The sequence below is a fragment of the Podarcis raffonei genome, chromosome 1 (assembly GCF_027172205.1).
Source record: "Podarcis raffonei isolate rPodRaf1 chromosome 1, rPodRaf1.pri, whole genome shotgun sequence".
Classification (NCBI taxonomy): domain Eukaryota; kingdom Metazoa; phylum Chordata; class Lepidosauria; order Squamata; family Lacertidae; genus Podarcis; species Podarcis raffonei.
This window is the reverse complement of record NC_070602.1, coordinates 36,801,904-36,828,151: the sequence shown is the minus strand read 5'-3', so window position 1 is coordinate 36,828,151 and position 26,248 is coordinate 36,801,904. Positions and strand designations below refer to the sequence as shown.

Below are 26,248 nucleotides of genomic sequence, written 5' to 3'. Positions count from 1 at the left end.
TTATTCTGTAGACTTCCGGTAATAATAATAATAATAATAATAATAATAATAATAATCTGTGCCGATTCCAACATGGAGGCTGTATCCTTTGCCAAAGCCGAGCAAACGAGGAGAGGCGTCTAGTGGTGCTGCTGACAAAGGGGCCGATGTATTATTTAACACTTGCCATGGGTTGCATATTGTGGGGAATCCAGCAGCAGGAATTAAACCTGCTATTTGCAGTGGCACTGGCAAAACAAAAAAACAAAAAAGACGGGCGGGGGAGGAATCCAAACTCTGACCCGATCCTGCACTGGAAATGTGTAGAAGTCGGGACAGCAGGGGGCTTGGTGATGGCATATGGTAGGTTCCAGATTTGCAAGCCTAATAGAAGGTATAGGGGTTCCCCACACCCCCTCAATAAGCCTTAACTAGCTAAACTTGATGCATGGTCATTCCTGAAGATAAAGAGGTTGTGTGTGTCTGTGTGCAAGTGTGTGTCTGCGTAAGTTCCCCCTCGAAGGTGTAAACAGGCACTTGGCGTTTGCAACTCCGAGTTTCTGTCACGGGTTGGCTGCACCTTGAGGCGCTCAGGTGATTCCTCCTCACTTTTTTTTAATTTTTTACTCCAGGTGGAGGAAGGGAGGGTCACGGCAGAAGAGAAGACGCGTCTCCTCTGATCTGCCAACTCCCGAGATTGCCTTTTGTTTTGATTACGGGGTTGTAGACCGCTTCGGGTGCCATCGCGAGACTTAGGGTGTGTGTATGTGTGCGTGCTGTATATAAATCGGAAAGAGAGCAAGGCAGAGAAATAGCTCTCCTGGAGTTATATCATCCAGGCGTGCATTTATTTACTTTTACCTGGAAAGGCGGCGCTTCTTTTTGTTCTGTTTTTTCCCCTGGATCAATCGCTACAATGACCATTGAGGTCCTCCTGTACATATGTTAGTGTGTATCCCAAAGCCATCAATACTCTGGCCGTCAACTTTTCATTCCATTTACTTCTGTCTCTCAGCAGATGGGCCACACCATTTTGCTTTCTCATGCACTTCTCCTGGTTTGCCAAGGAACTGAATGCTTGATGGTCACCACTTCAAGGTCTGGACATTACTTCCTTAAAGTTTTCACTTGTGAAATCCTGACGGATTGATTACTATCACTCCATCATCATGTCCGAATAATAATAGTAATAATAATAATAATAGATATCCAACAAAGTCATACTTAGAGTAGACCCACTGAAATCAACCGACTTAAGTTACATTGAGTATAGCTAACGTTGGATATCACCCAGTGATAATATCCTGGCGCTCTAGGCAACTTTTAAATTTAGCGTTTCTATATCCTTCAAGGCATGTTGGTAGAAAATACACTTTTTTTCACCCCAGCTGTATGTTTGGGTTTTTTTTTTAATTAAAAAAAAACATTTATTCGTCGGTGGTTCTTTGGTTTAAATTTTGGGACTGTTTAAACTCTGAAAGGGAACTAGGGGTGGTAACAAATACGCCGGCCTATAAAGGAAATATTGGATCGTAAAAGAACTCAGTAACAATGCATTCCACGGACATACTTAATTTCTTGGAAGCCGCCCAGAGTGGCTGGGGTAACCCAGTCAGATGGGCGGCATATAAATAATAATAATAATAATAATAATAATAATAATAATAATAATAATAATAATATGTCAAACGCCGTTCATACCTAAAATTCTCCCTAGAAAGTTCTTTTAAGGACATTTTTACTTGCGGAGAAGTTGGCACCGAAAACAGAGAGGCTCTCTTCTCACTATCAAAATAATCATAATAAAACATTAGGCTTGGCCTGTCAGAAAGAGATCTGATTTGGCCCTAGAGAAAGAAGGGTGCCGGAGAGCGGCGCTCCGAGGCCTTGGGACTCAGGCAAGCACGCTTTTCCTGGGGCTGATCGCATCGCACCGTCTGCATCAAACACGGTGGAGCTCAAAGCTGTCCATGAGAGATTGATATAGATTTTCGAGGAACCCTCCCATTTTGTTTTAGTCTGAGAATCTGTGCTCTTGTTCAACCTTTATGGGATTGTAATTGCCGAAATTGACCTTCAGATGCCCCCTTTCCTCCTCCCTCTTTTTTTGTTTTTTTGTTTGTTAATACTGAGCTTCGGTAACTTTAATCCACTCCTTTGTCAAACAGAACTCACCTGGCGTTTACACTGGAGCTATCTGAGTAGGGAAGAAGTTTAGGACAGGAAATTCCACGCTATGTCACACCAGCCCTGTCGTTTGCGCCAGGACGGGAATATAACTAGGATTCCCCTTTCGTTCCCTTCATTTTTTCTAAAATGATGAACTTCTCATATTCGTGGATCTATTTGCATGTGAGTGAAGGCATTCCCCCCGCTGTATATTTCTGCAGTGGCTCCTGGGGCAGGTTCCCATGCCTTAAGCTCAGCTCCTCTAGATTGGAGGCTGTGATGTCCTCGTATGGTGAAGGCGACTTGGTGCGGAAGCCATGGAAGATCCAGCGAGATGTTCTCCAGCCAGAGGCCCGTTCGGTTCAGGTGGTGGTGGTTATAGGGGTGGGGAAGAGGGTCTAGTGCAGGAGGCCTCTGCGGTGGCATCCCAGCGTCAAAAAAAGTGGCGGAGCTTTTGGGTTAGCCAGAGGTGAAGGTGAAGATCATTAGAGGGTGTTTTTTTAGGCTTGGCTGGCTGTGGCTCTTTTGGCTGGCTTTGGGTGATCGTGCCCAGAGGGCGGAGTTGCTGCGATTTCCTACCTCTCAGCGGAGAACCTGCCCTCTCGACTCCACGGCAGAAGGACGGGACCTTCTGGGAAGGAAAACAGCTGGACGAAGGATCTCAGCGAGGAATCCTGGCAGCAGCAGCAGCAGGGTAGGTGAAGTTCAAGCCAGCCAGCCCCCATTCCGCCTTCTCCCTAAGGGGGGTGAGGGGTTCAGGAGAAGAGAGATGGGAAAGCTTCTGTCTATATCCATTCTTCGGCCTTCACCCGGGAAAAATAAATAAATCAAATATTATGAATTCTCTCTCCCTATCTACCTCCATTTCGATCTGTAAATTTGGACGGGCCAAGAATTGGATCGTCTTTTCTACACCGCACAATCCCCCACAATAGCAACCCCCCCTTCTCTATTCGTTCTTCTTCAGTTTTATTTATTTGTTATTTTAAGAGTCATGACCTAGGTAAAATGTATCCTGCTTTCTTCCATTGAAACACTGTAGACCTTTGACAACTGGCGAGGAGAAGGAAGACTTTGCCTGCTTTTCAAAGGGGGAGACTCGAGCGACAAAGAGCCAAGGTGACGAAAAGCCAAGACGATTGCGCCGCTGAGAGAGCCTTTGTTTGCCTTTTGAAGCGGGTGGGAAGAATTACCTGCGGCGGAAAGGAAGAAGGAGCCCAAGGAATCCGACCTGCTTGGTCGCCGCCGCCGCCTTCTTCCTTCGGCCCTTTTCGAACTGGTGAGTGCACCTTTGCTCTCTCCTAAACTTCACAGAGCGCTGTTTATATTTCTTTTGGGGTTGCTGCTTGTTTTAATTGCCAGTTTCTCTTTCTTTCTTTCATTTGTCTAAACACAGATTCACGATTTAGAAAGAGAAGGGTTTTTTTTAAAGGAGATTTTTGCAATTTCTGTCTCTCCCCCCTCCCCACCTTTTTGCTTTAATTTTAATGCGATACCGTGTTCAGGTATCACATGTGCCTAAATAATTTTGGGTTTCCTAAATATATATGGATAGGACCCAGCCAAACTTAAGAACCCTTTAAGGCCCATTGATCGCTCCAGCATGAATGCTGCCGCCTCCCATTGAAAACAATGAGATATTAAGTTCCTACATTTGGTTTGAAAGCGCCTGTGGTCTCTCTCTCTCTTTCTCGCTCTCTGTATATATATATATCTGTGTGTATCTATCTGTGCAGATAATTTTATTATTATTATTTTAATGAGGTTTTCTCAAGACGGCTTCCTTGTCTGCACCGCTTTTATTATTGAAAACGCTTTACTATCAGTGCAATCCTATGCAGATTAACTCATAAATAAATTGAACTACATCAGTCGCTCTCCTTAGGAAGCGTGCTCAGAATTGTCCAGTGGCTCCCTATTTCATATTTAAGATAAAGAAAAAGTGTCGCCAGCAACAGAAAGGAAAAGCGATTTATGTAAGTGTTGAAAAAAAAAAATAAGAAAGGGAGATGAGAAATTAACTGGAGTACTACAAGATAAACTTTTGAAACGGCTCTGGTGTCAGATTTCGGCGTGCTCCTCTTTAAGCGCTTCCATGCAGTTTCAGGACTTATTTGTGCTCGAAACTTTTCAGTCTTCCACAGGAGCCCAATCCAGCCAAAGTGAAGCATCCCGAAATCGTTTGGCTGTCGGTTCGGGAGACTCGTTCGCGTGCTTTCAATTCTTTCCCAAGCGAAATCACTGAGCATTAAGCTTAATTTTAGCTGGATCGCGCGGCCCATATTTTCTTTGAAGGAGACCCTCATAAGTCGATGGAGTGAACGTCCAGTAAAGGCTGCCACTCCACGTCTTGTGTATTTAACTCCTAGGGACAGATATGAGACTTCTGTCTCTCTCGTACTGGAAGGAACGAAGGGACGCTTGAGACGCAGTTTTCCTACGCATGCTTATTTGAGAACAGGATCCATTTAGGAATGGGCCTAAGTCTGAAATCTTACGCACACTTTCCTGGGCGTAAGTCCCGCTAGACATGATGGAGATTTCAAGCTTCCATGTTAAAGAATTGCAGTGGGAGAGATATCTGTATTTGCCTACATTTCGTTCAGTGAGGCTGACTCCCACATAAATTGGTACAACATTGCAGCCTTAACTGGGTGTGGATCGTGAAATCCACTTAACTTTTGATCCCCTCCCAGGTTTTATCTTTTTAAAAATAGTGATGTGATGCGTCTATGCTGGACTGTTATGTTCAGTGCTGGCTTTTGGGGGGGGGGAGCGTTTTTCTTTTCTTTTAAAATCTTCTTAATGGTTAAAGTTGACCCGCTGGGAAGGGGGAACAGAAGAACAATGCAGCGTGCGCCACACTGTAAATTATCTTTCCCCCCTAATTCCCCTGTTCCTGTAATTTGTAATCTCAAGAAAATAATTAATTGTTAATACACCAATTTGAGTTACCCAAACGCAGGGAAGATAAAAACACCTGCTGAACGCAATCAGAGCCAACGGTAATGAAGTACTGAGAGGTTTATCTCCCCTTGCAGGAAATGGAAAGAGGGTGAAGTTCATTCTCCCTCCCTCCAAAGGCAATTTATATACAATGAAATTAGTAGTCAGGAGAGAGAATGGATCTACCGGTGACAGTTTTTAAGAAACCTGCCTATGGGATAAATGGGTCAATTTAGATTTTGAAGCGACTAAGAAAGAAAGAAAGAAAGGGAGTCTGAAATGCTGTTTTGGTTACTTAATTTTTCTCCATGGATACGGCACTGTTTCACCTTCCGCCTCTGTCGCGCAATGCTTGCTTACAGCTGATTGACAGAAATAGTCCCTAAGTTTAGGGAGATGAACTGGAGGTTGCTCTGGTTTGAGGAACGCGTGGAATGTGGGCATATGGGCAACGTTAAGGTTTATTAAGTGTGTTTATGCAATAGGATTTATGCCTCTGCTGTTCTTTAAACTGCAGGGCGAGGGCGCTCTTGCCAAGCGCAAGAAACCAAGAGCTCAGTGTTCCCTCCTCTGGCACACATGTTCGAATTTCAGGTGCCTAGAAAATTTGACTGCCATATAGATGCATAAGCTTCACCTTCTGTGTGTGTGAGTGCATGGGTGGGTGGATGGCTGGATAGATAGATAGACAGATAGACACTGATTCAGATCTCTCGGTGTTACTCTTCTAGTGGTAAATTTAAAAATTCTTTCCTCCCTTGTCATTACTGCAAAGGGGAATCTAATTCAGGCCATCTGCCCCGGCCCCAGGCTCCATAGCTTATGGTGTGGAAGGAAAGAACATTAAAGCCCATGGAAATCTCTTCCCCCATCCGAATGTACTGAAGCCAAGAGCTTCACCTCTCACCTTCAATTGACAGTCTTGCCTACACGCTATACTTTTAAAGCACATTCGAAGCACCTTTCCCCCTCAAAGAATTCTGGGCACTGTAGTTTCTTGAAGGTTGTCGGGAACTGTAAGTCTGTGAGAGGCGAGCTACAGTTCCCAGGATTCTCCGGGGGCGAGGACGTGCTTCAGATGTGCCTTAAAGGTACAGTATCGGTGTCGCTGAGCTCAGGCGCGACACTTCTTGGCAAACCACCATCGGGCACGTCGACAGCAGCGGACAGAGACTCTTACACTGAGAAGCACCGGCATCTAAGCAAGCCCCGTCCCCTGCTACTGTCGCCGCCGCCGCCGCCGCTTGTTGATGCTGTTTTTGTTTATCCCCAACCACTTCGGCTTCACCGCGGATCACCCTGTAAGACAGTTTGGGCCTCTGTGCCCTCCCACAGCAAAGGCGATCTAAAGCTTTGTGGGAGGTTTGTGTGGCGTTTCCATGACAACAACGTGAGAACAGGTTACACAAACTCAGCCGCCGCCGCCACCACCTTCCGGTGGGGAGCAAAGAGCAACCAACCAGAGGCGGGGAGGGAAAGCAATAATGAGAATTAAAAAAAAAAAGTTACTGTAATTTATCGCACGGTGCAAATCAATTCACATCCCCTAATTTTAGTTTAAGCTGCTTTCCAAAGCACCGATCACCACTAGTAACCTATTTGCAAATATTATGGGAGAAGATTGCCTCCATATATATATATATATAGAGAGAGAGAGAGAGAGAGAGAGAGAGAGAGAGAGCGCGCGCTAGTTTTCTGGACGTGTTCAAATAAGGCACATTTCTACCACAGCTCTTAGATGCGTTTCTCGATTGTCTCGAATCTGGTTTTTAATTGGCATTCCACGCCAGTTTGGAACATATTTCCTTGGAAAGAGGTCTCAATAAACGAGTTTCTTTCAGTTGCAAGCCATGGGCACCACCAGGGCAAAGTTAACTTTTTTTAAAAAAGTCCACTTTATTTCAGAGGGAGTTGGGATCGCTTCCTTAACTTGCTTAACTTTCTGCGGATCCTTCCGATGACTTGGGCATGAGTCAAACTGACCTTAGTTGGCTTCCATTCAGACGTTTAAAGATGGCGGTATGTGAGGATTTAAAAGTTTTATGCTCTTTGCTTTATCTTCATATATATTATGTAGGCTACAGAAAGCCACGAGTTAAACGCCAAAAAGCATTTTCTATATTATTCTATTATGCCAGATCTGAGAACCATCTCAGGTTGAACCATATGATTCTAGCCAACCTAAGCTGACTCCTTGAACCCAAGGGGGATTTTGGTCGGCGCGAAGAAGGAAGCAGGCGGGCCTGTGGGGCGTGCACACGTGTGGGAGAAGGGCCCGTCTTCTCCCAACCTCGTGGGAACAGCTTGAATGTTTCGCATCTGTTCTTGGTAGAAATCTCGATCTCTCTCAGTTTTTTGCGAATTAGGATTTCAGTGTTGTTGTTGTTTTTAAAATAGATTAGTTCAGATACTTTCCAGGTTCTCGAGCTTCCCTTATAATCTCAAGAGGTAGGCAGAGGGAAAGGAGGGTTATACTTCTGACTTTCTTTGAGGAGTCACTTTCCCTTCTCAGGGTTGATCGAGCAGAAATAATTTCAGATTGTTGGATTGATCATATGGGATGGGAGAGTGGCGTGCAGGGCTAGGGGAGAGGAGGAGGGTCACAGTCCGAGAGAACCCTTCAGAAATCACTAAGGTTTTCAGACAGGCAGTATAAGAAACAACGAGGGGGGAATGTACTTATTTATATGGGTGTTGCTTCTTTTGAAAAATCGCAGCTCTATATAATGAAAGAGTTTTGCATTCCACAAGAGGCTGCGATAATCTTGTTGAAAGTGGGTGAGGTTGGGAACGACGATAAATGTTCTTTTGGGAAAGAGATAAAATGTATATATATACTAGAAGAGAATTTCTTCTCTTTTTGGCATCCTTAGGCTCAATATATCTAAAAACGTGGGGGCAGCGAGGATTTATATGAGAATTATAAGGAAGCGAGTTTACTGCAAGGTTGGTGTCCATTTCAAGAAGCTATCACCCGATTCCAATGTTTACATTTTAAAGAGAGAGAGAGAGAGTGACAGACAGAAAGGAAGAAACCGTGTTATTAAGGCTGATGTTTCTTCCAAGATGCATTTTGTTCGCCGTCGTGTTTGGGGGAAAAAAATTACTCCCCATTTGTTTTACTACTGTAAAAGTTTTGCAATTGGGAGTGGTGGGTGGTGGCAATAAAACTAAACCCACACTCCCACGGCGGGCGTTTTCCCTCTTCTAATAGAAGAAAATTCCATCCAGGTTAAAAGGGAAGCATTTAAATTATTTTATTTTTTGCTGATTAAAATCCGTGGCTTTCAAATCCTAATAATTACCTACAGAGTAGTTCGGAGTCTTGGTTGGCAGGAAGAGGGGGGTGGGATCGATTGTGTCCCCATCAATAGAACAAGCGCTGGCTACTTTGCTATCGATTGGTGTGTTTATTTGCGCCCGGTTTTTAAGTATTTATGTACAGATTTTCGGTCTTCTTTTCTTTTTTCTTTTGCCTTGATCTTATCTTAGCGGCTTGGTGCTGAGCAAAAGGCGGAAGGGATGCAGGCTAGGAAGAGTCCTTCTTAACAGAGCACCTGATTGTGGATTATTATATATCTAGCAATCAACTCATACATGCTCTCTTCACGTTGCAATAAATTAAGAAATCGTTTAGATTTCGCGTTTTTGCTCTCCGTTTTCTTTATATTATAATAATATACTTTATGTTGCGAAAAGTTTGAAAACTTTGAGAAATAATGCATATATATATATATATATATAAATATAATATATACACATTTTATCTCTCTCTCTCTCTCTCTCTCTCACACACACACACACACACACACACGAGAGAAAGAGTGAGAGCGGGAGATATTACATAGGAGAATCGAGTAGTACCCTTAGTAAACACACATAATATCAGAGGTTGGTTGGAAGGGATTTGAGCCCAGCGCTTCCTGAACAGCAGTGGCTCAAATTTCCGTCCTGCAACCCGAATTTTAACTGGGCTCGGAATCTGACTGCGCGTTTGTTCCTTATAAAATCCCTCTCAGCGCTCCCTCCCGAAGGTTTCCAAAAGCTTTGGCCAGCAAGAACCTTTCGGAAATGCATGATTCTCTATACTAGCACCGCACCGCGGATTCGTTTCATTTCCGCTGGTTTGAGTAAATGGGCGTCAGGATAGCGGCCTTACGGCGATCTGCCTTTCTTAATTGAAACCACAATATTCTATCTCACTGTGACGGGCGATATGTGACCTGTTCCTGTTAAACCACGAAGGTGAAAGGACACATTTGGCCAGAATTATAAACTCCTCCGGGCTTTTGAGAATCGTTGGAAGCGCTTTTGTATGAAGTTCGTCCGTTAAAACCCCCGAACTTTTCATTAGCAAGGCCGGGCATCCCAATCCTACTCTCATCGATCTAGAAGTGTGATGAGTTTTGCAGGCACCTTAAAATTTATTATGCCACAATAAATTGGTGAAGTTTTGAAGGCTGCCGTCAAGATTCTTTGCAGTTTTGGCTGCAACTGATTAGTGGGGCAACTTTTCTGGTTGTTGAGTTTTCTGTCCATGTGCCACAATTGAGGGGAAATTCTCACCTTCTAAAATCAATATTGCTTTCTTCATAAATTCTCATTCGTCCATTTTTTTTGGGGGGGGGGAAGCGGAGTCTAGCCCCCGCTTCTGATAAAATTCCTGTAGAATAGAAATGCCGGTTGACTGGTGCATTTATTTATTTACCCAAGGAATCCCCTCCTCATTTTTCTACTTCAACCTCTCCAACCCAACTGTTGGAAAATAGAGTCATTCCGGGCCGTTTGTTTATGATCCTGCCGAGCTGTCAAAAGCTATCTTTAAAAGGTACTGTTTGTCCCTAGGTCAGTTCTGTTGGAGCCACTGGGGCAGATTTCCAAGAAATCCCAAACAACGGCATCTTGAGGTTAAACCCTACTGACATCCATGTGCCTTACTTCCGAGTAAACCGCGTCAGCATTGGCCTGCGGATTTATTTGGCATCAGAGAGCTAGACACCCGATCCTAAAACATTTACCTGGGAAGTTATTCCCTTGTTTCTGAATGCAACTTTGAGAGTCTAATGAGTTAAGGATCATTTTCCCCTGGTCTCACGTTAAGCCTGTGCACTCTGCACTTCAGTTTCTTGGAAGGAACCTGTGGATCTTATTCCAGATAAACTGCGTTTAGGACTGAGGTGTCAGAAATATTATTATAGTTATTGTTGTTATTAGAACATCCGTTCTTTTACAAGTTGTAGAAGCTAGATACCAGCGCACCAGACGCAGATTTGAGGACGGTCTATGCTTGGATCCTATGGCGCTAAGTCTTTCCTGTGAATGAACTAGAAAACACTCGACAGGTCGTGAATAATCGTTTTAATGAGTGTGTAAAGCGTGCGACGGGGTGCACGGAGCTGTCGGGTTAAACAAACAACTTGTACCCTGACGAAATCCGATTGTTAAAGTGCAAAGTGGTGTCAGTCCAATTTTCATCCTAGCCCTAAAAACCACAGATCTAACTCGCGGGAGTCCAAATTTTCCCCATTAAAGAAAAATAACAATATTTTCCGAGCGTAAGTGTGATCTTCTTGAACGTTACTGAAGACCAAAAAAAGCATCAGCTGCAAGCCAAACAGGTATCTTAAGTATTTTTTAATGGGTTTCCTCCTCTTAGGGTGTGGACCCTGAACACATTTTGTTGGAAGAAAGTGCTATTAATTTTATGGACACTAACTCCCCACCAAATGTAAATGTGTTTGAAATCGAGGTGGAAGGGTTTTTTTTAAATACCCAAAGCCTTATCTTAAACAGATTTACGTGGAATACAAACATCATTGAAAGTTTAACTGAAATAATTAGAGCTAGGATGCGTAAATATCTTGACTTGTTTTTTTAATACGTTCATGCTATATTCTAAAGCACAGACTCAGTGTTCCCCAAAGCGCTTGTTTGCAATCCGTTAGCCACTTTCCTGGGAGTAAGGCCCATTGGACTCAACGGGACTTACTTCTGAGTAGACACTTCCAGTATTCCTCTGTCAGGCTGCTTCTTTACATAGGAATGAACTGTAGCTGAACAGGGGGACTCCCTTTTGAATATATAGGAATGGTGTTGCCCTGTGTAAGTAAAGTCATTTTGGAAATAGTTGTCTGTATTTTCACACAAAACAGTATGGCGTAATCCGCCTCCCATCTTTTTTTTTTCAATGTTAATGAGGGACATCTTAAAGCTCGAGTTCCTATGGATCTCTGTAGCGCCTGCGTGCTTCGTTTTCGTCCCGATCCAAAGTTGCATCGAGTCCCATTTCTCGTGCGCTGCGCCTGGAAGGCGCCAGTCAGAAAGACCATTTTCTTCCCAACGAATAAAATGTGTGCCCACAACATAACTGAAAGAAAATAGAACTTGAGAGGGGTTTAAGGAGATGGCTTGGGAATCAGGCGTTGTCCTTCGATTTCTTCTGATTCCAGAGCTATTTCCTGTTGGCGTCGAGCATCTGACGGATGCGACACTTCTTACTCGCTGGGAAGAGGCCTGTAATGCATCACGTGAGGCTTTGTAGTAGGTAAAGAAAATAGATGGAGGCCCTCCCCCTCCCCGCCACGTATCAAAACAGCCGGATGCAAGTCTAGAAATGGGCTGAAACACGATGGGGGAGGGGAGTAACAATGCTTTCCTAGCATGCAGTTCCAAGCAGGTCTTCTCAGAAGTAAGTACCATTGATTTCAATGGCACTTACTTCCAAGAATACAACCTAAGGTCAATTCAGGGTGGGAAAGAAACGGCCTCTGATTCCAAAGTTGCCGTTGTTCTATTTCTTCCGTGTAGGGGGTGTGCGAGGCGAAGTAGTGAGCCCACCTCCGCACCAAGCCTTCTGCAAAACGCCAAGATACCAATGAAATCGGCAGCAGCCGCATCCACAATAAGGTTAAGAATCCGGCTCAGGAGCGCGCACTGGAGTCTCATAGAAACAAATTGGGGCATGATTCCAGCGTGGTAGTTTCTAGAGTGTTGTCAGGGGTGCCAACTTGAATGAAATATTGGGGGGGGGGGAGAGCAGGTAAGCCCCGCCCAGCATAATCGATCACATGACATGGTGCACACACACCATTTGAATGGCAATGCCCATAGGTTTTTGTTGGGGGGGGGCAGATTGGTCAGTTAGTTAAATATTTCTATCGTTTTACTTGATGGGGGGCAGCTGCCCCATGGCAATACTCCTCAACTTTGCGGGGGCCCAGCCCCCTCAAATATTTTATCGCAGAGCGGAAGCCCCCACGGCCCCTAGGGGTTGGCTGCTATGGTTGCTAGACCAGGCAGACATGAGTTGGAATTGGACCTAAGCCCTGAATCTTTCCACGATCTAAGACCAATTGCCATCTTTCGGCCTAAACGGGAACAAAATGGGGAAGACTATGCACGCTTCCCCCGAGTTTCCTTGAAAAGAGCGAGTGAAAATTACAAAACATAGATAAATCCGTCTGAAGTGGATGTTTTTATTTTGGCGGGACAGAGGGGCTGTTTACTGGCTATAGAGAAAATAATTTTAAAGACCCATGCGTGGAGGGGGTGGCGGGATGGATGCACCAATGGGACTAATTTCAGAAGTCTCGTGAGTTTCAGATTTGAATCTGACGCGCAAGACTATCTGGAACGGGGCCCATATACTTAGACCTGGGTGGGCAATACGTGAGCTGCTTACGGAACGGTGCAGGAGGGAACGAATCCTGCACAACTGGATGCCTCCAATTTTCACGCCACCAAGAACTTCCAGAACTCCCAAGTGTCAGCCTAAGGAGATTATCATGGAAGGAAAGAAGCAACGCTCAAAGAGCGACAGTTTCTTAGGTAGCCGCCTAAGTCGCAAGCAGCTGTCCACTTCCCTGTGAATAAGCCCCATTGACCTCAATGGGACTTACTTCTAAATAAACGTGCATGGGATTGCTCTGTAAAGCTGAAAGGTATGCACGGAGGGCCAAGCCACTGCTGGATTCAGCATAGATCCCTAAATCCACACTAGGATGAGCAGTCCTTGGATCCGAGTCTCTCCCTGGATAATGATAATGATGATGTTTCAATGGGGCTTACTTCCAAGTAACAGGGTATAGGATTTCAACCTCAGGTTCGTAATTCTCAAAGGGGCATTAATTTTATTCCACTGCCAGCATTTTGCCTTAGGGTCTACGATTGGGAAAGCAGGTCGTTTGGTGCGCCGGAAAACCAAAGTTGATTCCTGTCTGCTGCTCTCATGAAACGCCTAAACAAACAAACAACAGCCCCCTCGAGGTTTCTGTTTTGTTTTGCCTTCCTCCCTCTCGCAACAATAGCGCGCCTTTCCACTGAGCTCCTATGGATTTCAAGAGAACTTCCCCCCACAGGGGTGCTGGCTGGGCCCCGGCTTCCTAATAGAACAGTGTAAATACTCCAAGATTGCATCTGGATCCCCCTCCCCTCCCTCTCTTCCCTGTTTCCATTTAAGAAGAGGAAGGCAACGCGGGTAACCATCTTCCCTGTTTCCATACGCGATTATGACTCTACCTCATCACAAAGGATGAGGTCTGCGATCCGCTTTTTTAAAAAAATGTTTCAGGAAGCTGGGATCTTGTCCCAGCTTAAGTCCATGTTAAAAAATGTTTAAAACCCGAACACCTCTCACGCCCCGAGGAGTTCCTCCAAGAATTGCCCCAGAAGTCAATGCTTCACATCTTTAAACGAAAGTACGCCTGGGCTGAACTCGACGGTCCTCTGATTCGCACGTGAGAGTTGAAATCCCAGCATAGGAGCCAACTCCTAGAGGCCGAGGTCCCTTCGCCCTTCCCCCAATAAAATGTTTGAGGGGCCTACGGCCCCCCCAAAGTTTATGCTCAATGCCATTCAAATGGTGTGCTTGCGCCGTGTCTTGTGACCGATTATGCGTGGTGGGGCTTACTTGCCCCCCCCAAATATTTTATTCAGGTTGGCACCCCTGTATCCCGTTATCACAACCGTCTAAGTTCAGCTAGTCTAAATGCGTGTTCTGTAACGGGCCAGCAAACCGCATCTCAGTCCGCAACATCGCCGGATGTACCGGCTCGGTGCTTTCTTCTGAGGCAAGAGGTTGTGAGGGTGAGGGTCTCTTGGACCCGTGTCTCGGCAAGGATACTGGATACAGCCTCCTCTTCCCGCAAAGGTTTTTGTTTTAAAGAAAAAAGAGCAGAAGTTGTGTCCCCGCTATTTTTGGGTCTTCAATGGATAGTCCCCCGCGAAACCCCTGTCTAAAAAAAAGCAAAAAGCGAAGAGGGTGGAAAATTGTAGGTGTAACTTCGACGTGGTCCGCTGAAAACGCCGGGAAACGGAGCTGCGTTGGAGGTGGGAGATTAGCCCGTGGGGCCTTTGAGACACATCTGAGGCACGGCGGTGCTTAAAGGAATGTCCAAATCGGCAGAAGAGTGTAAAACCTCAGAGGTTAAGAACATAAGCTCTTTGCCCCTTGACAACAAAAGCATCAACGTCTCCCTCACCCCACTCCCTCCCTCCCCTCTTTCCTGCAAACACCGAAAAAGACCCCAGTGGCTCGGGTCCTTCTTAGCTCTTCGGTATTTAGCCTCTTGACGTAAGTGGGACGGACAGCAGGATTCAAAACTTGGCTGAAGGAGACCTTTAGAGCGATTCGAGTTGCACTGAAGTCAACTGCGCCTTCGCCGGGCTTGAAATCAGTTCATTCGGTCTAAAGTGGTTGATGGGTAATAGATTCACATAATCATTAGCTTAAAATGTTCCACGGCACGGGACGGCCGATCTGACTGGCTCTCTCTCCGTGTGTGTGTGTGTGTGTGTGAGCGAGAGAGTGAGAGAGAGAGTGTGTCGTTCAACACGTGAGAATAAGAGCGCCTCTTTCGAAAGCGTCATTCCCATTTTCCGAAATAATGCTTAAGGTTGCCATCCTCGAATTTACCTGGGAACAAGCCCCATTGAACTCTGGTGGGACTTTTCTTTCTTTCTTTCTTTCTTTCTTTCTTTCTTTCTTTCTTTCTTTCTTTCTTTCTTTCTTTCCTTCTTTCGCCTTTGCTTTGTATGGGATGAAAAGCGTCCAATGGGTTAGGTGAGGGCGCTTTTAGAAGGGATGCTTTAGAAAGCTTTTAATACGCACTGGGAAATATTCCTCAAGTAGGACTGGAAAAGAATAGGAGGACCATTTGGAAAATAAGTTCCGGTATCAGCCAACGTTTGCTAGTCTGATTCTGTTTCCGAAAAGTGCTGCTTGAGGAACAATCCTATGTATGTCCTCTCAGAAATACCGTAAATTCTGCGTAATTCAACGGGGAGGCCTGAATTCCACAGGTAAATGTGTTCAGGGCTGCCGCATCATCTTATAAACTTCCACTCGGAGGCTCGCCAAAGTCCTAACCTGAGCATCTTTGGGGAACCTTGAGAGACATATTTGTACTAGTATTCGTTGGTCAGGGCTGCCAGGTAAAGGTGGGCCCATCTCAATGAACTTGGTGAAATTTTATACTGTTTTCATGAGCGGAGGAGGTAGCAAGAATCATGGCTGAGCCTTCTGAAAATATTTTAAATAATCATAAAAATATTCACCAATCCCAGTTTGCAGTATAAACTCTGAAATGGCCAGCATATATTTTCTATTCTAAAAAAACCTGTGCTTTTTGTTTTTTTACAACTTTATTTCTCATTAAAACATTCGGAACATTATCTCGGATTGTAGTTTACCGGTACACTCAGTGCATTGTATGTACAGAAGTTGTTGTTTTTGTAAAGTGTCCTCACAACGTGTTTATTTTTGTTCCCGATACTAGACTTGAATGTGATGTTTTAGTTCGAGAATCTTTTGTAAGCCGCTTTGAGGTATTTGTAATGAATAATCACACCAGTTACATCATTGGCCAATGTGCATGTCAATTCCAGGGGAGCCTGCCAGGATTGGCCAGTGTTTCCCCACCTCTCGTGTACCTGGTGACAAATATCTGCTTCCGACTTTATCAGTCGCACCTGTGACACAAGGGACACGTCCATGTCTGAGTCTTAAATCCGTTTTACCTTAAATTGGTCTGTAAACCAAACGTGAGCCCCCACCGTAGCCACTCAGAGCGGTTTTTAAAACGGCTCTATGCTTCCTTAGCCTACGTTAACACAATTCACACTAGTGAGGCAAAAATAGATTTGAGTGGAAGAACAACCAAATGCACTTTTGTGTCAGGTGTGAAAGCTCCTTTAAAAAGCCCGGGGCTTTCTAAAACCTAGCGAGGACGTTCGCACATGCGCCTGGAAAGGTGCTTGCAGGGTCACGTGGAAGCGCTCTTCCAGGAGTTTGCATCCCGCCCCCCCACACTTTAGGATGGCGATTTAACTTAGAGCTCTCTTTTCGCTGTGAGTGCTTAAACATCCGCGAGCGATTAAAATCTGCTCTGAGCGCCGCTTATTAAACACCAGTTGACTTGTTAGGTGTGCCCACCCCCAAAGTATTGGGTGCATTTCTGCCGCCTTCCCTTTGGATCTCCACATATTCTGTTTCGCGGTCTCTACTTGGAAATTTATTGACTGATTTCCGGGAAGCGGCTCGTACCTTTCCTTTGTGGTTCATTCCACGATCTGCATCCACATTTCTTTAGAGGAAACAGCGCGCTCAGTAGACTAGAGTAGGCGCGCGCGGCACTTTCGGCCCCTCCAGGAGTTGTGGAACTACAACTCCCATCATCCATAGGCATTAGCCAGTATTGCAGGGGCTGATGGAAGCTGTAGTTCAGTAACATCTGGCAGACCAAAAGTTCCACCCGCCTGCTCTAGGGAATATTGCGAGGTGCCTGTTACTGGGATATGTCCTCTCTCCTCTTTTCAGGTAACGCGGAGGAAGGAGCGACGATGCTGATGAGCAGAAAGACTGATGATGACGCCCAAAGCGGAGGGACGTCAGGAAAAACGGAACGAGAGAAATGTCTTTAGCAGGAGAAGGCAGGAAAAAAATTTATTCCGAAGAGCGGGAAAGGCACCCCACGACAAAAAGCAACAAACACAACGGACACAGATTTCTCCTGTTAGGAGTAGCGTGGAAGAATCTTGAGAGCGAATATAAAAGAAAACAAACAAACTGACAAGTGTTTTCCCTCTTCTTTCGGGCGGAGTTTTTGTTTCTCTCTCTCTTAGCTTCGTCAAGTGTTCAGATGAAAGTCTTAACGGGGACTGATTCCTAGTTTGTTTGTCTATTGTATTTCTATCCCACCTTTTCTCCCGGGAGCTCAAAGTGGCCTGCGCGGTTCTCCACCTCTTCATTTAATCCTACCCTGTGGTGTAGGGCGGGCTGAGAGCACGTGACTGGCCCAAGGCATGGGCCTAGCCAGGGAAGTGCGTAGGCAGCTGCCCCACTAAACCAAGTAAATAAATAAAAATACTTAACCAACTGCACAATTGTGTCGCAGATAACTCGGTTCTGCTCCCCATAACATAAAGCCTGCTCCCCCATAAATCCTGGCTATGCCCAAGGTCTCCCAGTGAACTTTATGGCTAAGTGAGGGATTGGAACCCTGGTCTCCCAGGTCCTAACCCAACACAGTACTCTCCAGTATTTCCCAAACTTGGGTTCTTGGACTACAATTTCCACCATCCCTGACACTGGTCTTGCTAACTAGGAATGATGGGAGTTGTAGTTCAAAAACAGCTGGAGACCCAAGTTTGGGAAACACTGCAACTACCACAGTACACTGACTCTTTGTCCTCTCCCACCATTGCCAAATGAGTAAAAGGCAAAAAAGGACGGATGGAAAGCGAGCTAAAGTCATAAAACAAAGCGAAGGACCCAGAGGCAGGCCTATTATTTTATCCTGACCTGCGTTTGTCTTTCAGCCCAGGACCAGCATGCAAGGTCTCCCCACCTCTCCCGTTTTAATCTCGGAACCGCTTTGTAAGGTTAGACAACGAGGGATGCAATTAAGTGGCTTTTAGACTCCGTACTTGGGGAGGCCCCCACTTGAGATGGTTAAGGTGTATTACTTCGAAGTAGGCTGTATTCACCCTTTCTGAGAAGCGAGGCCCTGGACATCTGCCCCCAAAGCCCTGTCCGGAGGGCACCACAGATCGTGCCTGGTGCACGAGTCCCTCCAGGAATTTGAAACCTGGTCTTCTCCCGCAAGGTCTGGCTGTCCATACCGATCAGGGGCCGACGATCAGGCCACACTAGGTAGACACACGCTCCCGGAGAGACCGTAGGTCTCATTGATTTCAGACCCAGTGGCTGAGTGCTGCACTCACGCTCCAGATCCCCTTGCCCCTCCGCCATCAGTTCGGACTTGCTTCAGGAAGCTACTTTAGGGGGGCTCAGCTCTGACGGGGAGGCTCTCAAAGGGCGATGTGAGTGGTGTTTCCTCGGGACTCTCCATACTGGTCTTATAAATGCAGGAGGACGCGGTGGGGAAGTCGGAGGTGGAGCCTTCCTGAGATAGTAGAGAGAAGGGCCTCTAACTTCAGGTTGTAGGTGGGATACCAAGTGTTAGTGCTTTCCCACGTGATACTCTCCCTGCAAGTGAATGTTGAGAATAAGGATGGGTAAAACCTTTCTCCACCCTGTGTAAGTAAGGTTTGGATACTCGCTCGCATATATATATATATATATATATATATATATATATATATATATATGGGGGGGGGCATTGTCCATCCCCTTAAGTGACCTACACATCTCTCAGACACCTCGAGACTTTACCCCTTCATTCTGCCGCGGGGGAAATCTCAAGTCAACCGAGCCCCCAGCAGCCTCTTTCCTTATCTCCAGAACTGGGTAGGATTGACCACGACCAATGCTTCCCCCATAGAAAGAGTAAGGACGCCTGCTATTAACTTTCAGTGTCAGATAACGAGAGAGAACAGAATCAAAGCCCTGTTGCATCAGGCCAATGGCCCACTTTGTCCAGCATCCCGTTCTCACAGTTGCCAGCCTGGTGCCTATGGTAAACCAGCTAGCCGACCTGAGCGCAGCAGCCCTCTGGCCACTTGTGAATCCCAGCAACTACATCCAGAGGCATACGGTCTCTGACAGCAGAAGTAAAAGATAGCCCCTGTGGCTACGAGCTATTGACAGCCAGAAAAAGAGAGGTGTGGGTTTTGCATTTGCTTCTCAAGGATGCTATTAAGAGATGCGGCCATCATCTCCGCACGTTTCAGGAGTATTCGGAGCACCCCAAAAATGTCTGGCCATTTATAAGTTGATAAATAGTATAAAAAGAAGTCTTTAAAACTGCATTTTCAACTTCAGCAGATCTCCCATTTAGAAAACTCTCTGTCATCCTTTACCCACTAGTGAAATGTGCTCTAGACTGCAATGGCATCGGAACTCTTAGGTTAGAGAGGAGTGGTTTAGGGAGAGGTTGTACGGCCATCTGCCATGCATGATTTAGTTGAGATTCCTGTATTGCAGGGAGTTGGACTAGATGACCCTCGGATTCCCTTCCAACTCTACAATTCTATGATTTCATGATTCCCCTTTCAATGCGATTAATGATTTGGGAACCTAGTGGTGGATTCTCGGAACTGGACACACGAGATGAGGAAAGCAAATCCGCCAGCTCCTGCAGATCTTCGCAGGCAGCTGTTTTGTCCTCTTCTGTTTTCTCTGTTGACCTTACTTTTAAAAATTCCTTTACCTCCCGCTAGGTGTGTGATGTTAAAGTGAAACTGTACTCCCGCAATTCCCTCCCCCCTTTCTCTGGCATCTTAATGCCAAGTGAGGGTCTCATTTAGGCAACGCGTGTCCGTTTCAAATTCTAAGGCTGCAATACAGCATACATGCTTTACCCTTGGGGGGGGGGAATGGGACCGACTCCTAAGACTTACGTGGACTCTAACATGTCTAGGATTATATTGTGAGGTTGCAATCCTGTGCACGCTGTCCTGGGGGTAGGCCCCACTGAATCAAGGGGGACTTCTTTTTAGCCAAACTTGCTAAGCGTTTGGCTAGGGACTATTTACATTTTGCGCAGGGCACACCACCTAATTAGTTAAAGGCAAGGAAACAGACAGGTCGCGTATCCATAGCAATGACCAGAGGATAAATGTCTGCTGGGAGAAGCGCAGAGATAAGTAAAGCCATGTTGCATCTGCAGCAGCACAACTGGACGCCTTCATCTGCCCCAGCTACAACAAGACATGTCTCTCCCTTATCAGACTCTACAGCCACAGCAGGTGCTGCAATCTTCCAACAGTTTGACTTCACCCCAAAAGGCGCACTCTTCCATTGTTTCCGCAGACAGATGGATACCAAAAAAAGGAAACCCAATTTCCTAAGCAGATCGTTCCAAAGCTAGACCCAGAGATTAGACTGCGAGATGAAGTGTAATTTTTGCTCACATCGAAAGAACTCTAGATTAACAAGTTCTCGATATGGCACTGGGAGTACTGGTAGCCGAGGATGGTTGTTTTTGTATGGTATCTCAAGCATGTTAAAAAACACACCACCACCAATGTTTGAATGGAACACATGCTTTATAGGAAAGGTGCTATGTTTTATCTAACTGAGGTGGAGAGACAAAGAGCCATGCTTGCCCTTTGTTCTCAGCAGGAGACATACACAAAGCTGTCTCCTCTCCCAAGGTGGAGATGAAGAGAAGAAGACAAAGTAGGACATGAGGCCAGCAACCACAAGAGTATGGGGAGGAAGATCAATAGGTCGTCACAATGAGGATTGGAGGTTCCTCTCTACCTATCCTTCGCATGCAGCCAGGTCAGCCTACAGTGAAACCTGAGTTACATCCTAACACCCAACTGGGAGAGTATGAGGACCAGTGGTGGGGGAACCTCAGGGTCAGAGCCAAATGGAGCCCTCCCGGCTTCCCTATTTGGCCTTCCAGTTTTCCTAGGCCACACCTCTTCCCGATCCACAATCCCTTCTGGTGCGTTTGCCTGACTGGAATGTGACCCTGAGGTGTGATGAGGCCAAGCTGCTTGCCTGGATGAGATATGTGTATCTGTATGTGGAAAACAAAGGTGAGAGTCACACCTGTGGCTCCTCTGTACTTCTGACAATGCCCACAAGGGCCACGTTGCCCCGGGACAGTTTGCTCATGAGGAAACGCTGCCCTTGGGGCTGAAAAAGTCCCCCCCCCCAGCCCTGGTGTTGAAGATCCCCCGAATGTATCCTCCTTACACTTCTGAAGTAATCTGAGCATATTTTCAACGGATATGAGAATGCAGCTCCCCAATAGAGCCAATAGAACAAATCCCGTTCAAGTCGGGGGAAGCGCTTCTGAGTTATTCTTAGTGTGGCATGATTTCAATGGAATGGCCAAAGTCGAACAAAGAATTTGGAAATTTGATACACACTTACTGTGGGATGTAAACACAGCATTCCCACACTTACTTGGTACCAAGTCCTATTGAACTCAACGGGATTTACTTCTCAGTAGACACGAATAGGCTTGTGCTATATGGAACATGAACGATGCACTGGATGGTGGCCATTACAGTTTCTAGTTGGAGAATTAGTAGGTAGAGTTGCTCTGCTCACTTCCCTTACATTGTATGTTTTGTTGACTATTTTTTCATTGATGGGGCTATTTCAATTTAAGGTATTTATCTACTGGGCTCCAAAAGCCAAAGGAGCCAAGGAAATAAAGAAGCGTCAAAAAATCCCGCGTTGTAAACACAAGGAAAGGGGAGCAGATCAGACAACGCGAGGACTGGAGGCATCTTCTCTGACGGTTCTGTACATATAGGTGTTCTTTCATGAGAGTAGCAGATTTCTGCCCACATTATGTAATCCTGAAAGCACAAAAGTAGAATAATACTTGTCATAGCTGGCAAAATAAATAGGTTTATTTAAAGCGTCTAAAAGAATTCACCGACGCGATCTCATTCCTTCTCCACAGCAACCTGCCAAGCACATCAGGATTGCAGGTGAGGTGCTGACTGAGACAGAGATTCTGGCACCAGCATGGCAGCCCCTTGTGCATGTTACTTCTGAGTAAACTAAGAAGTAAGTCCCATGGTGGTTGGGGCTTCCTCTCAGACAAGTGCGCGCGCAGGATTGCAGCTTTACAGTGCTTGCAGCTCGCAGCGCATGCAAAGGAAACCTGAACACTTACATCCTCAGGCGCTGCGGCTTGAAGTCTATGCAGGTAGCAGCGGAACTTCCTTCTCAGTAAAAATGGGCATTTCTTCCTGTAACCCCAGTGGATCGAGGGAACCTCTCCATTGCTGGAAGGCTTCAAAGCAGAAGTTGGACTGTTTGTGGATATTGTAGCTCTGAATGTCCTGCACAGAGCAGGGCGGTTGAGCCCCACTCTAATGCTAAAACCCTTTCATCCTATGATATGGGACCAGTGAACACTTGCACCTCCACCCTCAGTAGACCTGAATGGGAGTAGCTCCCTCCTGGATTTCAAAAGGATTCATTTTTGAGGGTGCCGCCTCTGCATCCATGTATATACTATTAAAGCACCAGGTGCTAAGTAGGAGAACTCTCGGCAAAGAATTCTGTTCCAAACCGAGATTAAAAAATAAATAAATCCGATTAATGAGCTATAATTGGTCATTTATTCCGGTCCCTGGCAACAAAGGGGAAGCGACGAGAAAGGAAAGGACTTCGGGGCCCTCGTTTTGGCATGGAAAGGAAAATCTTTCCCTCGGCCTTTTCTTCCCTGCTGGCAGTGGGTGCAAACTGACCGCGCCGAACTATTTTGCCCGCGGTTCGCACATTTTGCAGGCTGACGTCTAAACAAACAAGGATCAACCTGCTAATAGGACCGAGAGTCGAGATGTGAGGCCAGAAGAGGCTACTCTGTTTGCCCGGCAATCCGGAATTAGTGGAAGCAGCCGGTGTAAACGAAAAGATAAATGAACCTCAACAGAAGAGGCGCACACCTTCCCGTTGGCCATCAATAGAGAGGCCGGCTTCACAAACAGATACGGGCTGCAAACAGCAACATGAAATCGATTTCCTAGTTTGAGGGTGGTGGCGGCGCAGCGGGGTTGCGTGCGGAGAAGGGTCAGCCGGCTCTTTTTGGTTCTCCGCTGTGCTTTGTTGATTTCATCCGCGCTGGGGTCCCGGTCACCTTCCTTTGCACGACTCCGGCGGCTCCTCTAGCAGTATCGAGGGTTTCATTCTGGGGGCAAAATGAAATGAAAGGTCGTTTACACGAGCCGCAGTTATTTATTTATCTGTCTATTGGATTTATACCTCGCCCTTCCTCCACAAGAAAGTCCAGGGCGGCCAATGTAAAAAAAAATAAAAATGAAAACAAAACAAAACATTCTAAAACGGATTAAAGCGTTCCAGAAACAATTACGATTCGAAACATCCAAAAGCAGTTACAGTTAAAAGCGTTCTAACAGCAATTGCAATGAAAAACATCCTTCCACCCAGTGATCTCGAGGTTGCCAATAACAGTATGTGTGCATGCATGCATGCATGTATTTATTGCATCTATATCTCATCTTTTTCTCCAAGGAGCTCAAGGTAGTGTACTTGGTTCGCCCCTCCTCATTTAATCCCCACAACAACCATGTGAGGTAGGCTAGGCTGAAAGGCAGTGATTGGCTCAAGGTCACCCAGTGAGGTTCATGGCCCAGTGGGGATTTGACTTCCTGGTCCTATTCCGTCACTCTAACCACTACATTACACCATACTGGCTCTGAGTGTTTTTTTCAGCCAATGTCTGGGTAGATGTGTCGGAATGGCGTGGCTGGACCTCCTTGACTTGCCCTCAGCTATTAGGAGAAGAGTGTGGATTTCGATGGGATTTCTTGCCAAATAGTGGTGTTCACGATCGCTTAAAACGAACGGGAGCATGGTACAGTGGTATCTCGGGTTACAGACGCTCCAGGTTACATACGCTTCAGGTTATAGACTCCGCTAACCCAGAAATAGTACCTCAGGTTAAGAACTTTGCTTCAGGATGAGAACAGAAATCACGCAGTGGCAGCGCGGAGGCAGCGGGAGGCCCCATTAGCTAAAGTGGTACCTCAGGTTAAGAATGGACCTCCAGAACGACTTAAGTTCTTAACCCGAGGTACCACTGTACTGTCTTTCTCTAGTAAGTTTGTTCAGGATCGGAGACGAAACAATCTGAGCTATTGCCCTGGAAAGCGAGGGCTAGATACACCATCCTGATCCTATCTACGCTGTGTTTTAATTGTTGTAACCCGCCCTGGGACCTTCGGGTGAAAGGCGGGATAATAAGAATAAGAACAAGTGTTTACTCGGAAGCATGTTGAGTTAAGAAATATATCTTCAGAAAGAAAATGCTTGCAATAAGAGGACTGGATCTGTGTGTCCAATTTGATTCGTCCTAGAAAGGAGGGATAGCAGATCAAAAACAAAACAAAGGAAAACAAGAAGGGTTGATTCAATATTGTTTTGATCAAGTCCCCCACGGGAGTTCATCAGGGCCCCGGTATTTCCAGGTACTGCCCACAGTCACTTTGGCCAAAGGAGCAATTCGCTCTAAAACCTTTTGAAAGGTACTATAAGGCTTTGAGCTGATTTCAAAGCCCTGAAGAACAATGGGAAAGGAACATAAACCACAAACCAATAAGCCTAGAACTGTCTAGTTTTCTTGAGGAACGTGTCATATGCAGATAAACGCAATCACCAACCAAGATTTCTTTGAACAGAGTGACACCAGCAATTTCAGCGGAACACAGTATGTTCCTTTAGAATCAGTAGAATTAATTCCGCCTGCAGGAGCCCTAACAATACTTACAGTCCTATCCTACGAAGCCAATAGAAAGCAATTGGTTTAGGGCCGGACCGCCTAACTTTAAGGAGGATCGACCTGTGACTTGACAGGGATGATCCCCTGAAATTAATGGGGCTTACTACCAGCGAGGTTTAAGTGCAGGAGCTCTGATTTAAACCGATGGGGCGCCAGACTGTTTCCTGAACCTTCCTAACTTCCTTCAACTGCGAGTGTAGAAGCGCAGGGCTGATTCGATTTAGTTTAGACCAGCGCGCTTGCTAGCTTGCTTAGTTTAGTAGTTGTCCTCTCTAAAAAGGCTCTCAGAGGGGCCTGTTACCCCCAACTCTCTCCTCACTCCAGCAGCAAGTCATGCTTCATCTTGACTGGCTTGAAGGTCACAGCTGCCAAAGTCACCCGGACTGGTCGCTTCATTCCGACCAGGGCTCTGTTTTTCCACAGCTTTTCCCACCGCCTCACCTTCCATTTATCTACCCACCCCGTCACTGCCAACCGAAAGAACAGGGAAGGCCACGCCAAAGAAATAAAAAATAAATCGGGAAAGGGGGTTGCTTTGATTAAAAGTTGGTTTTCTGAAAGAAGAATGAGGTGCGAAGTTGCTGACACTTTCCCAAATATTTCAGAACAGTGTATTATTTTTATTTTTGAGGGGTGGTGGTGAAGCTGCCCTTAAAAACAGGCAGTGAAGATTTATTCGCTATGTATTCCGAGCCAGAACTTTGATTCTCCCACGCCATTTCCATTTGTCCTGAGAGGAGAAGGTTTCTTAAGCGAAGCGCTGGAGAGAAAGGGGCCGCGGAACGGCGCATTTGTAGCCTGGGCACCAGAAACCACGAGGGCCTCTGCGTGGAACTGCAAAATTTATCCAGCGGGTCATTGCTGGGAAAGAGCTCAACTGACGCCCCTGCTTTCAGTTCAGCTGTGTTGTTCTAAAAAAAGAAAAAAAAGAAAAGCAACATCAACCAAACGCTTGTCCTTCCTCACTTGACCTGTCAATAGATTTCCCCAGACCAGAAACAGAGTATAATTGATTAATCATCTGCTATTTAATCAATTTGGGCACATTATCCAAGCCTCAATAGAGATGCCTTTTCTGAGATAAGGTTGGAAAGAAAGAAAGATATATTCTTTCTCTTCTTTCCCAAGAAGAGCTTGGTTCCCTTGCTTCCAGAATAGTCTCCATCCTCAGCTGTTCTAGGTGGCTGTTTTCAGAAGGAGAGGTGAGACTGTGATAGTTTCTCTCATGGTCCTAGGCTTAGTTCCTGGCGGTACAAGACACCTGCCCCAAACCCTGCAGAGCCATTGCCAGACACTGTAGAGTCTACATTGGAGATAATACTGAGTTAAGCATACCAAAGACCTGACTCAAGTTCTTATCTTTGTCTCTTCTGACATTTGTCTCTTCTTCTCCCAGAACTCCTGCATGGTTGTCTTTCCCTCTGCCCCTTCTTTCTCCTTTCAATACATCTCACTGCTTTTTATATTATAAGCAATGA

At 45.8% G+C, this 26,248-nt stretch overlaps 2 long non-coding RNA genes across 2 annotated transcripts; one reads left to right on the top strand and one right to left on the bottom strand.

Moving 5' to 3' along the window:
• Nucleotides 1-25: 25 nt before the first annotated feature.
• On the top strand, nt 26-17,159 carry LOC128410243 (uncharacterized). Its single transcript, XR_008329427.1, has 2 exons — nt 26-3,427; nt 16,910-17,159. It is a non-coding gene; the product is annotated as an uncharacterized LOC128410243 (long non-coding RNA).
• Nucleotides 17,160-21,415: 4,256 nt separating this feature from the next.
• LOC128410246 (uncharacterized) lies at nt 21,416-23,274 on the bottom strand. Its single transcript, XR_008329432.1, has 3 exons — nt 23,234-23,274; nt 22,918-23,159; nt 21,416-21,816 (listed from the first exon to the last, which is right to left on the bottom strand). It is a non-coding gene; the product is annotated as an uncharacterized LOC128410246 (long non-coding RNA).
• Between the last annotated feature and the right edge of the window lie 2,974 nt (nt 23,275-26,248).